Consider the following 15,890-nt stretch of genomic DNA (forward strand, 5'->3'; position numbering starts at 1 on the left):
AATTCTCATCGTCAATATGTTTCCAGGGTATGTACTGAAGTCGCCCCCACTCTTTCCCAGAAAGTAGAATTGTGACATTCCTGCCCCCTATCCAGTCTCCCGGTGTCTTGGGTCGATGTGAGAGTGCTTGCCGCTTCTCCCCTTCTTCATGCTGGAACGTCTCTAAGTCTTTGTACATATGGGGTTAAGTCATCCAGGCTGTGCAATATAGTCCTGGACTGTCGTAGTCTCTCGTCCTTGTCACCCCACATTCCCTCTGTGTCTTTATCTGCTCCCCACATGGAGCTCCAATCAGTGCTTCTCCCTGCCGATCGACAGTCAAGTTGCCCTACTCCCTCGTCCTCACTCCCTACCAAGTCATCATCTGACTCAGTGTCTTCCAATTAATTGCTGAAATCGTCATGGAAGCTCAGTCTCCTCAGTACCTTTTCTCCCTTTTATTCCCCTTCTAGGTCAATCAAGATCCCGCAGCCCCCATCATGGAGGACCCTGTGTTTGTTTCGTCTGGCAGCATAGCTGCCCTGTCACGTTTCTTGCTGTGATCTTGCTCTGCTTGCTTATCATTTCCTTCGCTGTTGTCAAAAGTTGTCGATCCCAACCTTAGACTTTTGTCTCTCACTCCATACTCCTCTTCCTCCTTACGTTTGCACTCTCTTGTGAGCCGGTCTATTTGCCACTTCCTCGGTTCCCTCTTTACTAAAACGTGCCTTTCCTTCTCGTCTTCCTCCCTTCTCCTCTATATGTCTTCAAGGTCTCTTCTCCTTCTCATCTCTCGCTGCTCCCGCACCTTCTCTTCTGCTATTAGCTTCTCCCTTCGTGCTTCATCGCGTTCTTCTTGTTCCTCTTTTTCTTTTCTCTCCACCTCTTCCATTTTCTCTGCTCACTGTCATGCTTCCCTGCCCTCTACAACCTGCTACTTCCATACTCGACCCTCCTGGTTCTCCTGCTGTCTTCCCATCTAGTTTCAATAGTATTTGTCCTCCCACCCACTTGTCCGATGCTATATTCTCTAGCCCTTCCTGTGTCTCGTTGTGTACCCCTTTTCCACCTCCTGTTTATGTGGCCCCTTTCTGCCCCTCCTCCTTGGTATATGGTGGAGTTTTGAATATTGGATTTGAGTACCCATCCACTGTTTTTAACTCCAGTATAAGGTATAATCCATGTGTACCTGCTGCAGTCTCTTTGCTCTCATGGTCAGGAGGAAGCATGGGTGCGAAAGCCGAAGGCGTCTCGCCCGGGGTCTCCTGTTGGCTCTGCATCCATTGATGCCTCGCCACATCCCCCGTCATCCTGAAACATTTTCCAGAGCTCAAATATTGCCATACGATTGCTCAATGTCTTCCACTACAAACCTCTTGCAAATGTGTGTCTAATGGTTGCCGCACATATTTGGAGAAGCTCCTGCCCTTTGGCCATGGCTTAGTCAATTTACCTTCCATGCTTTTCGTCCATTCCGCACTATATTTACAAATCTTGTCCTTATATCACAGAAGGGACTTATATAGGTGCTGTAGGGGCATGTCCCCCACACCTTTACCACAATACATTGCTTTTAATACCTACTTGACCTCGAGGCAAGGTTTCGACAACTCTGCAGTTATTTTACAAAATATGCCTTGTCATGCACACTGTCAAATTTCAAGCCTCTCTGGCTCTAAACCAACTTTCCAGATGTGCTCCACGCACCGCCCCTGTGTGACTCTCTGCCTCCTCAGGCACACCCACCAATCTTGAGCATGCACCTTCCGCACACGGTCAAAGAACAGCTTCCTCTGTAAATTCTTTCGATGACCAAAACCGAATTCTGCACCTCCTCGTGCTCTCCTAATCCTATACACAGACCTCTCTGGTGACGTCACCTTTGTACTAAATAAGGGAATGGTAGAAATGAATAACGGAGCTCACAACAATACTTTCTCAATACACAGATGTTTTCAAAACCCTGACATGTACCCACAGCCGTCATCCTGACTCCTAACAGGAAATACTCATATTTCACATGCTCAATCTCTACCTACAGCATCGTCTTGTAGATAAAACGCCTATGCAAGACTTACCCAGAAGAACACCTTCTGCAATTACGCTAGCTCCATTTGCTAAGCCCTATATACGGGGATGCCATCATCCATGACCCGAGCTAAAACGCCCAATCCACAGGGAATCCAATATTTACATAACTTCTGTCATCCCTACCCTTAAATTAATAGTCTAGGCTATTCGCCCAAACCTTTTACCTCAAGATCGAATGTTCCCTAACCACAAAACTGACATCTACCTCTGCTCCTTTCTCTTCTATACTTCACGATGCTTGACAATACTACACTGAAACAAAAAAAAAACGACATTGATACTCAACAATACTCATCAACCTCGACATTTCTTTACCACCCCCCTCAATTGCTGTGTGGCTGTGTAAATACTTACACTCCGTGATCCACTGATGCTGCTCGGCCTCTGGCTCCGCCAAAAGCTGCCACACCACCCTTCTGGTCTGCTGGGCTCCTCATGGACCGTGGGCAGGACATTACCAAGACGGCTCTTGGTGGCCTCTGCAAGAGATGCACCTCCTCCTGGCACTGCAACAGAAGAGGTGGATCTATGATGAACAGGCGTATCTCTGCTGCCACCGTGTGTGGGTATGCCAGAAAGGACTGGGGTTCACACCACGCAATCACCATTCAGAGCACCCAGGGCACAATGAACCCACCCCCGGCATACAAAGGACTGAGGACTCAGCCAAGGGCAAGTTAGAACTCTCCTTTATTTCCCATAACAGAAAGGGATCATACAGGAAAGACTTTTTCAGCAATCACAGCTCCTGAGCCTGTGTCAGGAGTTTTTGTGCCATTCTGACATCACAAATCAGGGCACATCCCAAAAAACCTAAGAGTCTGCCTGATTGGGTGATTCTGGTGGTATCACCTATGGCCTGCACCTCTACAAGTTATTCTAATGGCCCTTGCATGTCAGGTGGCCTGCCTGACCCTTCCCCAAAAAAGATCCATTACATTGTTGCAGGGTCACAGGATTGCCATTGGCCCTTGCCCTCAGCCATCCACCCCTGGATTTATGTTGCCTAATTGGCTGGAGATGATCTCCCCAGGCCTGAGACCCAGCTCTGTTCTCAGCGTATGTGTTCCCAGTGTATCCGTCAATATTACCACTTTGCCTTTGAGAGTGCCTGTAGAGTTGCAAAGTTGTTGAATAACACATGTGTTACTTTGTGTCTGTGTCACTGGGAACTGCTCCTCTTCCCACAGAGGGTGAGTGACCATAGTTCGGCTCGGCCATACCACGTGGCTGAAGACCGCAAAATGTAGCTTTCTGCTCTGCAATTAGTGAGGATTTATTCTGCTTTTTGCAGGCGGCTCCTTGTCTTTAAGGCTTAGGAATGTGCTACTCAACCCCTGACCTTGGCTGTGAGCCGTGGCTTGGTGCTTCGTGCAGCCTGATTCTGCTTTGCTTCGTCTCTCGTTCTGCAGCCTGTGGCTTCATGTAATTCTATTATACACTTTCTAAATGTCTATATTGTGCTATTCGTCTTATAGGTTAGTAGTATTGTGGTATTTCCAGGTTCCTTATACGATCCTGCAGTTCCATACAGTTAACTGCAATAAGCTGCTGCAACAGTATGTATATGTATCTGTCCTTTATCTACAGAAATGTGTAAGCATGTTCTTTGTGTGTGCACGTGTGTGTCCATGTAACTTTGTGCATGGATGCAAGTGTGCTTCATGGCTAACTCTACTATGTCGTGGTATCTCTAATGACATCAGCACCAAAGGATATTTGTTATTAATCAATCATGTCCATCGAGGCGGTTGGATCCACAATCAGTGTTAGGGCACCTGTATCCATGCTGACGTTAGCAGAATAGGGTTTGAGTGGCTGTCTGAGAGAATATCTGTTCGCATATGTATTTGTCACTGGCCCCCCTGTGGGCTGTCCAAACAGGGACTGGCATCTTGCATCTCTCATTCTTCGGGATGTTATGCTTACAGGGGCATTCCCAGGACCCTCTCTTCACCCATCAAGACTCTCTTGATTGGTTTGGTCTTTTTCACTACTCTCAGGTGCTTGCACACCTTCGTTGGAACTATTTATGCCCCTCTAAACAAAATAATCCCCAGCCACCACTGTATCCATATACATTGAATATGTATTTGGCTATTCATAGAGTATGCACTCCGTACACAATAGTTTAAGAACATTGATGATTTGATTTTTCAGAGATGGGGTTCACGCACCTGTAATAAAGTAATGATTTGTTCCATGGAGCCGTTTTGACATGTGGTGATGAAAGATTGTAAAATGGTGAAATGATAGTTTGGTATAAATAGTGGATTGGAGTAATTCATAATAGATATATTTCCACCGGTTAGACAAGACTATAGATTTAAGTTAGACCTGAACCAGAGAAAACAGGCCATCCACTTGAAACTTACATTTAATCCTGTCCTTTGACAAACCCTGTGAGTTAACAAGGAAACAACATGATCAACAAGTTTCAATCAGAATTCAGGTGACACTTCATTCCCTGGACCGTACAGGAGAGTCATAGTCCAACAAGCAAGGGTGGCTGCCTCCCCTGCATTAAGGATGAGCTGAAGGGAAGGTTGGGGCACAAGTTACTTATTGTTGCCTAGGTAGATATTTTTTCTGTTTGTTTTGTTTTGTCTCTGGTATATGTCCCACTTTTTTGACACCCTCATAAACTGGCTCACCACTTGTTCTCATCTTTGTGCTGTTGCACAGGCACTTTTTACGGGAATGCCTCTGTCCTCTGTAGGTGCGTATTGAGTATTGTAAATCATTTCTGATTTAAATTGACATCTCTGTTCATCATATAAATACAAATAACTACAAAAAAGTTGTTTTTTCCTTAGGGTCGCTCATCAATTTCTGTATCTCAAGCCATCATATTTGTAGAAGAGGCTAATCGCAATCCCCACCACTTTTCCCGCAGCCTGCCTCACTGAATCAACATTGTATCCTCTGGGTATTTTTGTGGCATGCAGAGGTGACATGGAGTGTCCAGATTTATTACATGGGAGCTGCCTCTCCTTTAGACACCCCTGAATGCCAAAGCCGTCGCAGCTCAAACCTACTGTCAAACCCGTTTCACTCTCCAGGGTGGGGGAGTAAAAGGACTAAGTCAAATAACCTCCATACCCGTCAATTGCTTTTGAGATCTACAAAAGAGGAAACGAGGAAGAACAAATTACCCCTTAAGTGTCAAGCAATCAATCATGGAGGTAAATGTTGTGTGTGCCCTTGACCTCTCAACAATTGTCCCGCTTTGAATCAGATTCTATCAGTCTGATGTACTTTCCCATTCATACTTCGAGGAGATAGACATCTTTAGCTCACAAATTATTCAAGCATTGAGGTCCAGCATCTGTACGCTCAATTGGTGCCAGGAGTTCTTAACCTTAAAAAAAAAAGAATTTCCTTACAAGTAACTTCTAAAAATAACTGTTCCTAACTTGGCTGGACTATATTCTTCCCTGTATATCCCGAACACTCATTACATGAATTTGAACTTGTCCTGCTTAAGGTTGCTTATGATTCTTTTTTATAAACATTATTGTAAGGTTAAGGTTTTAAAGCTTGCTTCCGTTAATTGGGGATTGTGAGATGAAGGTTCTCATTCCGGGTACGGTGATGCAGGAAAATGGTGTCAGTAACAGAATACCTGCCCCTTTTAATACACCACCATATTTGGAGTTTGGGGGTGATTTGGAGGAAAATCTTCCAGCACTTCGCTGGAGGCTATTAATCCATATCACCTCCAGAAAACTGAGGATTTGTCGGGGGCAGAATTGCCCACAATAAATGCTCCAAATCCTCAAAGGGGTCTTATGGATTCAATGAATGGAGCTACCTCTGCCTTAGCACCACTCGTAATTAGGTGGATTTGTAGCCAAAATGTATGGCGGTAACAGTATAAGACTGCAGGCTTCAAAATTAATGGGAGCTTGGAGCTATTTAGCTGCTGCTTATAGCCTAGAAGAGCCTTGTTAGCTTAAAACCAACAGTTAAAAGGAGCTACATTTGGTTCATCAGGCCGACTGATGCAGAACACACAACTAAGTTAATTTAGCTCTGTGTATTTGGGACTATCCATAAATAAACATTAGGACACATCTTTATGACATTTGAAGCATAAGGTGCCATACATAATGGATACAATTATATGTTTGCATTTTATGGGGCAGTTACATTTGTGTAACACTATGTACTAGATCCTCGTTCCCCAATGGTAGCTCCTGGCAACCGGTTACAGCTGGATACCGGAGATGTGCTCGTAGCTCCTGCTTATCCAATCTTAGGTCTGAGCCCTGTAACAGTATGGTAGCTTTATCACAGGAAAACCCACCAATCTTGTAATGAGACCCCAGGTCGATGTCCTATGACACACTGAAGGAAAGAACTTGAAGACTGCAAGAATATGTCTAAAAAACTGAAAGTTAATCATTTAAAACATTGCTTTCATATGGTGCTTAGAAGAGATTGGCCAAAAATGATCAGGTGCGGCTAATAACTGAGTTGTGTGCAATTCTGCCACACCACAGAGGAACCAGGGTCTGCCACCACACTTGCACCAGTGTCTCCGCTGAGGACTTAGAAAGCGCTGCACTGCATTGGGTAGCCATTAGAGTGAAGCACTCTCACTGCTTCATCCAGGAATTGTAGAATAACAAACAAATCCAGCAGTGAGTAACGTCACTGTCTGCGACCTGCACACTGTTGGGTAGAGATCAGAAGCAGTGTGCAGGAACTCAGGCAGAAGAAGGAAAGTAGTGGGAGCACAATTGGGAGGAAACTGTTGCATTCCCTGGGCACAGCAGGAAGAGGACACAGGCACCAAGACAGGATGCAGTTCAATTTGAGGGTATCTACTGGACAAATCAATCATTGAGAAATACAGTGCACTATGCAAAAGAAAGATCCTCTCATGGACCTCGGGTAAGCGATGGTGGTCAACCCAAATATTATTTTTCAGGTCAACACACATTTTTATGGTTTTGTCACTTCTTTTGCAGTGACCACTGGAGACAACCACACAGAAGCTTCAATTGGTTTGATAAGCATGCTTTCACAAAGTATGTCAAGCTCACCTCTGAGTTTTTTTTCCCTCAATTTTAGGCGTACTAGTCTGGCCTTGTGCACAACGCGTTTGGCTCCCTTTTTTAGGACTATCGTATGGCAAGAATTCTTCAAACCACCAATCTGATGAGAAAACACATTCTTGAATTTGGCACATAAATCATCTACTAGCATGACTTGTTCAAGACCATTGGGATTCAAAACAATCAGCAAGGCTTTCTGATGCTGTCAACTCAACTGGGACCCACCTTTGTCAGCCACATACAAACCACATTTGATGCCTCTGCCTTTAAACTCATGGCCTACTAATATGGATCCCAGTGTCTTAATAGGAGTACCTACATACCTATTTGGACATATATCAGGTGCTCTTCAGTCTGTTAGAGCAAAACCTAGATGTTGCAAATTATCTGCTCCTATTAGAGTATATCTCGACCCAGAATCAGCCATCATTTTCAAATCAAGTCCATCTATTTTCACAACACACCACGGTGCATCTACATCTTCACTGTCAATCATGGCAATCAACAGGTGCCCCACGCCCTCCTGCAAGAGACTGTCTTCCTCCAAATATCCCAGTTCATCTCCCATTTCAACTCTGCAAAGGTTTGCAATGTGCCCACGCTTATTATACTTTTTGCACACCATATTCCTAGCAGGGCAGCGTAAACTTGTCGAGATGTGGTCACCTTCTCCACATGCATAACATGTCAGGTTCACCCTTGTCTCTCGAGGCCTGACGCTCCGGGGGAGGGAATCCTTTCCCTTTTCTCTTGGGAGTATTCTGGACGCCATTTTTGTTACTCATACCGTTCAGCTCTCCCTTGGATGAGCTCAGAGTCAAGGAACACTCAGAGAACTGTTCCGCCAACTTGGACATCTGGATGGCCTGTTCCAGGGAAAGATCCTTAACCATCAGCAACCTTTCCTGCAGCCTCTCAGCCATTGTGCAGCAAACTATCTGATCCCTCACCAAGCTATCAGTGACAGTTTTAACGTCACACTGCTTAGCCAGACCCATTTGAGGCCGCCACATAAGCATCCACCTTCTCTTCAGACCCTTGGGAGTGGCAGGAGAAAAGATGGCATTCCATGACAATGTTTATACAAGGCCCAAACGGATTGTGAAGGGTGCGTTCAGTGGCTTGATAAACATCCTGAGCATCACCTTCACTATTGCCAATGGGCAGTAAGGGAAGAGACTTGAAAATCTGTTTTCTCTCCACTGCTAGAGTGGGAAGCAAAATTGCCTGCTTTCTCTTGGGGTCAAGTGTCTTCCCACCTATAGCAATCAGGTAGGTGTCAAATATCTTCTTCCACTCGGTCCAAACAACAGCTAGCTCAGCAGGAGTGGGTTGTAGAACAGGCGGTGCTTGTATGGTTGACACCATGTCGACCCAATAACAGAAATTCAATAACTGCCAGAACAGTTGGCGGTTGCCTATCTGGCACGGTGCAACGCTGTAACTTGTAACTTCCTCTTAAAACATGCGCCCAGATGCCCCGGGGCAAGATGCGCACTACAAATAAACAAAATACAAATACTATTTCGATTACAGGCTTCTTCACAACTAGGTGGCAGTGCCTCTTCACACAGGGCACTCACAGCTCCTGCAGCTCTCTTTGCAATGCTGCCTGTTCACACTAGACGGCAGTGCCACCTTATGCAAGGCACCCACAGCTCTTGTAGCCCTCCAGGCAATACTGTCCCACAGCGAGGTGGCCTCTTCCCCGACTCCTGTTCCGAGGGACCCTCCTGAGTTTGGAACCACCACTCATCGTCAACATTTTGCATTCCCTGGGCACAGCAGGAAGGAGGACAAAGGCACAGAATGACAGGAGCCTCATGAGTCAGGTAAGTACTTTATTTAAGGAGCTTCCCTCTCAACATGAGAGCCGCATCATCTCTCTGCCTGCAACTACTCTCTCCCCAGTCGCCATTCACTCCTGGCACCACACCACACAGAGAGCATTCACACACGCCCTAGACCATGCCAGACCCCACTACAGAAACAGCCCCAGGAACAAGGGGCTCTAAGGCGACCATGCTGCGGAAGAGTCTCTGGAGCTGCTACTATTAACACGGGTGGCCCACTGAGTAACATGAAACTAACTTTCTGGAAATGCAATAGTGAATATTGGGCTGAATTCTAACAGAAACAGAGGTAAGGTCTGCTTGGGCCAAGTTAACTGATGAAAAGCAATTTTGATCATGTAAGGCACTCTCTTGGCAGGTTGTGTCTTGCTCACTGTTAAGGTGGTGTTTTACCATCCACTGTTGAGGATGCTACAACCACTAACCGTAGGGGGAAGGCCCACACATCTGACTAGAAAAGAAAGGCAAACTTCTCTTAGTGTAGGTAATATGGTTAGATCAGCAATGATTATCTCTCAGGTAGGGGTAGTAGGTCAATAGAGAGTTACAGTCAGTCCTCACACATTACTTTAGAAAATACACTACTCATTTGCACTGAAGAATATCTAATTTAATAAAGTAACACACATTAAACTATCAGTTCAGATTAGTACTTTGGAAATTAATGCAAAGTATTGAAAAGATAGCAGGATATTACAAAAAACAGCAGTGCCTATACAAGGGCTCTCCGAAAGTCAAGGTCTATATGTTGACCCTACACCAGAGGTGAGCATCCAACATGAAATAACAGGGGGGTTTGGAGAACAAGGGAACTACATAATCTAACAAGCAGGCAAGTACAATTAAGTACAGTGTCCTAAAGACACACCCCAATCCCAGTAATTGTGGAAGTCCCCAGACTTAATGGTCAGCACATAACACATATGGTGGGTATGGGATCAAAAGGGAAAGACAATTTTACCATAAGGAAAAATAGGTTACAATTCCCTAACACCTATAACATGAATCATCAGTCATTTAGACTCCCAGGTGATTATATGTGTATTAATTCAGTCACATATAATAATACAGAAGAGCCACAGAGAGCATTTAACAGTTGTAAACCAGAGCCAAAGGCTTCTAAGAATTAATAGAACATCTTTGTAACAGTTACCTTCCTTAAACATTTCAGGGGCCAATGTACACATTGTTGCCAGAAATAGTCACAGTGTTGCAAGTACATTTACCTTGACAGAAATGCTGATTATGACTTTAAACATGAATATAAAATCACAAGTAAGTGCAAAGATTGTGAAACCTGGTCCAGAGCTCACTGGACTCGTGGGAACCAACCAGGACAAATATCATGGGTCAGGCAAGTACCACAGAGTCATTTTCAGGAGAGTTCCAAGTAAGTGCACAGCTCCAAACGAATGAATAGGAAAAGTTTCCACTTTAATGGAGGTGAGTCTGTTTGACCCCGGTGGTGGGGATTCTGTAAAGGGAAACACCAGGAAAGACCACAGGAGAACCCAAAGAAGTGTTCCAGAGGATGAAGGATGGCCTCAGGCCCCAGAGGGAGAATGAGCACTACAGGAGGTCCCTCATAAAAGTCTATTGCGAATTACAGTAAAGGGTTTCCTCACAGGAATCTCTGCCACTGACCAGGTGGAAGCTTGGTGACGAGTATCTCGAATAATTGCCCACCCCAAGACTCGCATGTAGGTACTCACATCAATGGCTTCACCAAAAACGGCCCCAGCACCCGAAGCAGCCCAGTAGGTAAAAGGCTCTTTTCCAAAGGTGTGGTTTTCAGGATCAGGTTTTCCTGGACTTGCACCTAGGACCAAGGGAGATCCCAGCTTCCAAGGAATGGAACAAAGGCTCTTCCTGGGACATCTACCTTCAAGCTAGGAGTGTAACAACTGGCGAGGAAGACTTCAGGAAGAAAAGAGAGCCTGAGAAGATGGCTCCCACCAACTCAAGGCAGAAAAGAAGGTAGCAGCACAGCAGCAAACATTCCCTGGATGGAGACATTGGATGATGGCACCCTCAGACATAGTAAGCTGGAAAACTGTGGGGTGTTGAAGTCTCAAGTTACCTCCAGAATCCAGCAGTGACCCACAGCCACGTGGAAGATTCTGGCAGTAAACAGTAGGATGCATCGGCAAAACGGCCAAGAAAATCGTTCAAGATTGGAGGGCTCGATCCAGAAGATGCAAGCAGTCACCAGGAGTCTACAAGAAGCCCACACTGGACTTCTCATAGCAAAAACCCCAAACCTAGATATGCCCAAGCCATTGCACTTAGCAAGAATTACCAGGTGAGGGCTTTTAAAAAAAAAATGGCAGAAATGGCAGGAATCAGTGGGAAAACATCAGCAGGTTGGCAGACCTGGCACCTCCAAGTTACAGTAACACGAAAACAGGAGAGTGCAACAGGACAGGACAAAGCCTAAATAACCTTGCACAAAGGGGTTGCCACCCAACCAATCACTAGAATTGGCTGGGGCTTATGGTCAAATGACCAACCATACTGGTTGGTTAATGGAACTGCCACGTAACCTTAGCCACCCCTAGAGGAACTGAGAGGGATCGTTCAGGGACCCATACTGACCTATTAGGACCAATATGGAGGCTGCTGTCACAAAGCGCATGAGTGGTCAGAACAGCCATTTTAAGCCTACCTCATGGACACCTAGACAAAAGAAAGCCATGAACCACAAACAGGCCTTGAGCAGGATTTAAAAAAAAGATTAGTACCCCAATGGTTACTAAAAAGGTTCACAGGGCTACCAATGCAGTAATATGGGTTGCACCCTTGGTGAAGACAAAATAAAAGTCTAGCTGCCATAAACCTACTGCCTAAAACCTGTGAAGGGTGACAAAATCACATAGGGTAAAAATTAGGAGCCCGAGGGGTACTCCTGGTAGTCGGCACCTTATTATATGGGTTCTATGTCATTTCATCACTGGATGTTTTTTCGCAGGGTTTTTTATTGCAATTTTTTTGGTGGGGTTTCACCCCCAACACCCTGATTTTCAAAAAAATTCGATGGGTTAAAAAAAAAAAGCGTTAAAAAACCTGTGAAAAAACATCCCGCGACGAAAGGACGTCGTACCATTATATGATATGATAGGTTATTTATGACGGGCTTAATACCCAGAGGTTTCTAAGCGCGGACCCGGGGATCGAACCTGCGTTGCTTCATCTCGTCTTGGTTCCAAGGCGAGCATGTTGGCGCTGAGCTATCCTCCCGAGAAGGGGCTACTGAATACCATACACCTTATATGAGGCAAAAAGGGGAGTAATGACAGGGGGACTTAGGAGAAGTCCCTCTGGCCACCAAAAAGAGTTCATGGAACCAAAAAAGATTGTGGGAAAATGCAAAAAAAGCCGAGGAGCCCCAGAATGTGGACCTTGAGTCCCCAAAATAGGAATTCTGACTTAACACTCACTTATACAGCTCCCTTGAATGCAAGCAAAGGGAATCTTGAAACACCATGCAGACCACAAACACCCACTTTGAAAACTAATCTTTCCCTAAAACACATATCCCCCAAAAGCTGTTCAATACCTCAGTCTAGCGGCCTTCCTGGACCAAAGTTGCATATTCCAGGCTAGTCTATCATTACTTTCATGACAACTGCACGGCAATGCCTCTTCCCAGTTCCCCTCATCCTCGGGACGGTAAAGTAGGTCAGGTAAAAAGGAAAAGCTAGCCATGTGCATGACCCTGATTGGGATGTGGCATAGAGCCCTGCACATTTAAATGCACATATAGTGGTGTAGCCTGCCACAGGGGCACAGCGGTACATTGACCCTCTTCCTCGCTATCCTGAACGAGCTCAGAGCCAGGTTTCACTCTGATGCACCTAATGTAGTGTGACTTACAAACCAGCAATATTCTACGGAGCCGTGTATGATGACATTTTCCAAAACACCAAAGCAGATGTTTCAAGCTTGTCACGTGTGACTGTATAACTCTCTATTTTGCGCCCTCTAATCTTAGCCGGGCTAGGTATTCCAGTAAAAGTGCTTTTAGACACAGAAAAAAAAGAGTAAAATGCTATTTTCCTTACATAAAGATTAGTATAATTGATTGCCGCGGCAGATTTTCCAAGGGGGAGGGGGAGTCTGACTCACACCCCCCCTCAGACAGCTTCACTCACACCCCCTCAAACAGCTGTTGCCTTTGTACGTTTATTAGAGAGCCGAGGCTCCTGTGGAAAGGTGGATCCAGAAACAGAATTTCTCATTGTGCAGATTTGTATGTGAAATTCCCAGAACCCTCAGGTACCGGTAGACCTGCACAATGTCTGCTTGCTCATGGCCTCTAGACTATAATTCCCACCTGAGGGTACATTTAGGCTGTTTAAAGGTCCTTGAGTGTAATTCTTGTTCTAGATTGAGCTCTTAACTTATGAGTGCTGAGCAGGGGTGTTGCTAGGTCTGGAAAAGATCAGGGGCTAAGCTAATGTCAGGACTGGCGGGATTCAGGGCTAGCTAGCCTTTTGGTTGTAGTCCCTGAACTTCTATACGGGGCTACAACCAAAAGACCCGGGGATATAGCCCCCTCAGCCCCCCGTAGCAACGCCTCTGGTGCTGAGACCTAGAATGCAGCTGAAAGGGCTCAAGGGGTCCTCCTTATGATCAGCCGACGTGTCGCCTTAATGATCTGGCCTCTTTTGGGAATGGAGTCCCTGGTGCTGGTCAAAAGCAGAGCCATGGGGGGGTGGAAAGGCAGTCCCATCCCGGGGCTTCTTTCAGATCCCCATACCCCCGTATACCCCTACAGTAATGAAAGGCCACTGGCCACTGCCCAATGAGGGGACCTTCACCCCATCTGGCATCAAAAGCTGTCCGCGACCCTGCTACGGCTTTCAGTATTCCTCCCACAGACCTTCATGGACACTCTTCGGCTTTGGATTTCCAGAGATTGCATTTAGCAGGTGATCTAAGAGTCTCACTTGGAGTGTTTGTGATATTTGTCTTGATCCAGTCAAGTGTCTTGGTCCAATAACCAACCCTGATAACCAGGCAAAGAGTTTTATATTTCAAACATCACTCTATATCAGTCTGCCAAGCATTGACTTAATCTGAGGACGGGGACCACTCCTCCAGAGGCCAACATTCTGAATACTTTGTAACCTCTGAATGGGAAAAACTGCTTAGGAGGCCCTGCGATTTTGGGAACATCAGTTTCAGTGATCAAATCCCTACTTCCATCTGTGGAACGATGCAATTGCCCACTTGCGGTAATACAGATGATTTGCATAACTGATGGCCTTTGGGATCTGAGATATCCTGTGCCAGGGGTGGGCTGGCCTACAGGCAACTCTGGAGATTTCCCGGTAGGCCTCTGCACCCTGGGCCTTTTTTGTGTGGTAACCTATTTTATTGCCACATTTTCACATAGGAAAAGGTTTGACTTGCTGAAAGGCGTAATATGGCCACTTTCAAATGTATTTCCAGGGCCTCTTTTGGTTCCCAGCCCACCGCTGAACTGTACAGTGGCCGCTGTGTTTTGCTCCTAGGCTGCCCCCTACTGTGTTTTCCGTTACGCATTTGAGACTTTAATCTAAAGTTGTACCCTTTAGTGGTAGGCCTCAGGTGGTAGGCCAACAGCGATTTGGATAACAATGTTGCCTAAATTATTGTTCAAGGATATTTGCTCGATGCTAGCACCAAGAAGGCTTGAGATCCTAGTCTGCCAGTGGTGCCAGTCTGCATTACGTGACTTGTTGATTGTTGCACATGAGATAGACAGCCCTTATTACAATGGAGGAATATCCCTCTACCCAATCGCCACACCAGCAAGTGGTAGGTATGGGCCTTGCAACATACTTCGAAGTCTAGCTTCTGCAGAATAGTACACAATTCCATTCCAAAATATTGATTTCACACATGGCGTTAAATAATTTTTGTCTCTACAATTATCCCTCTCATTTATACACAAACATTATTTTTGTGCTTCTTGTTCACAGAATATTGCCCTGACAAAGACGTGGCTATAAGCTACAGGCTATTACTTTGAAACCTGCCAGCGTGCTCTTTCTACAACATTGATTTGTTTTCTTACTCCAGTTGGGTTTCTTGTATTTTTCTGTATTTGTTCTTATATGGCAGTATTTCTGTGTACAAGACTTGTAGAGTCTTCTAGCGTTCCCAACTGGACAACGCAAGCCTGTTTACCAGCCTCGTCAAGCTCCTATTCGTCTCCGCAGTACCACAATGCCGTGTGGAGTGAGTCAGGCGGCAGCCCAATCGCCGATGATAACAAGTTCAGACTTCTCAGCAGTCGTCCAGTGCCATTGACCCGACACAGTCTACAATCCCAACCATTTTCAAAATGCAAGCCGTCGCCACTGGCGACCCACACTGCATCGCTGGAGCCCATAACCGCCCATCCCCGACTCGCACCTGGAACGTGCTCAAAGTGCCCAGAATCCTGGTTCGATGTCCCAAAGAAGGTATTGAAGTGGTTCTGACCGCGGTCCACCTTAAAGGACCCTAGTGACATTTAAACCCCCTTTTTTTTACCTTTTGAATGACATACTAACTAATGTTGACATGTTTGCCTGATAACCTCTGTCCACCAACCCAGAGTGCTCCTTTATATCAAAGTCTGTTTTATCTGTGTTCTCCCTTGCAGGGGTGGGCCAGTAGTGGTTTGATTAGTTGTATTTTTAGTTTAATAAAATATCTTATTTTTAAAGAACCTTTGTTGGACATTCTTTTATTTTGATGTCTCAGTACTATTATTTTTTGTGTTGCTTCTGAACCAGCTCAAATTCCTCCTAAACAGTAAAGCCTGCACTCAGACCATGTTACTAAAAGAGGCGAAGGAGGTATACCCGTCTGGCTGTGCCTGTTTCACCTTTAGGATTGGGATCACTGCTGGATCATTAGGGGTGTGAGGCTA

The 15,890-nt window shown here is 45.5% G+C and overlaps 1 long non-coding RNA gene across 2 annotated transcripts in view; it reads right to left on the reverse strand.

The window, feature by feature from the left end:
* LOC138527278 (uncharacterized) overlaps positions 1-15,890 on the reverse strand; it is a 106,556-nt gene that overhangs the window by 55,782 nt on the left and 34,884 nt on the right. For both annotated transcript variants that reach the window (XR_011283850.1, XR_011283849.1), the window contains exon 2: positions 2,425-2,576. This is a non-coding gene — a long non-coding RNA (uncharacterized lncRNA). The remainder of the gene's footprint in view (positions 1-2,424; positions 2,577-15,890) is intronic.

Source organism: Ambystoma mexicanum, chromosome 14 (assembly GCF_040938575.1).
Source record: "Ambystoma mexicanum isolate Mex_15411 chromosome 14, UKY_AmexF1_1, whole genome shotgun sequence".
NCBI lineage: Eukaryota > Metazoa > Chordata > Amphibia > Caudata > Ambystomatidae > Ambystoma > Ambystoma mexicanum.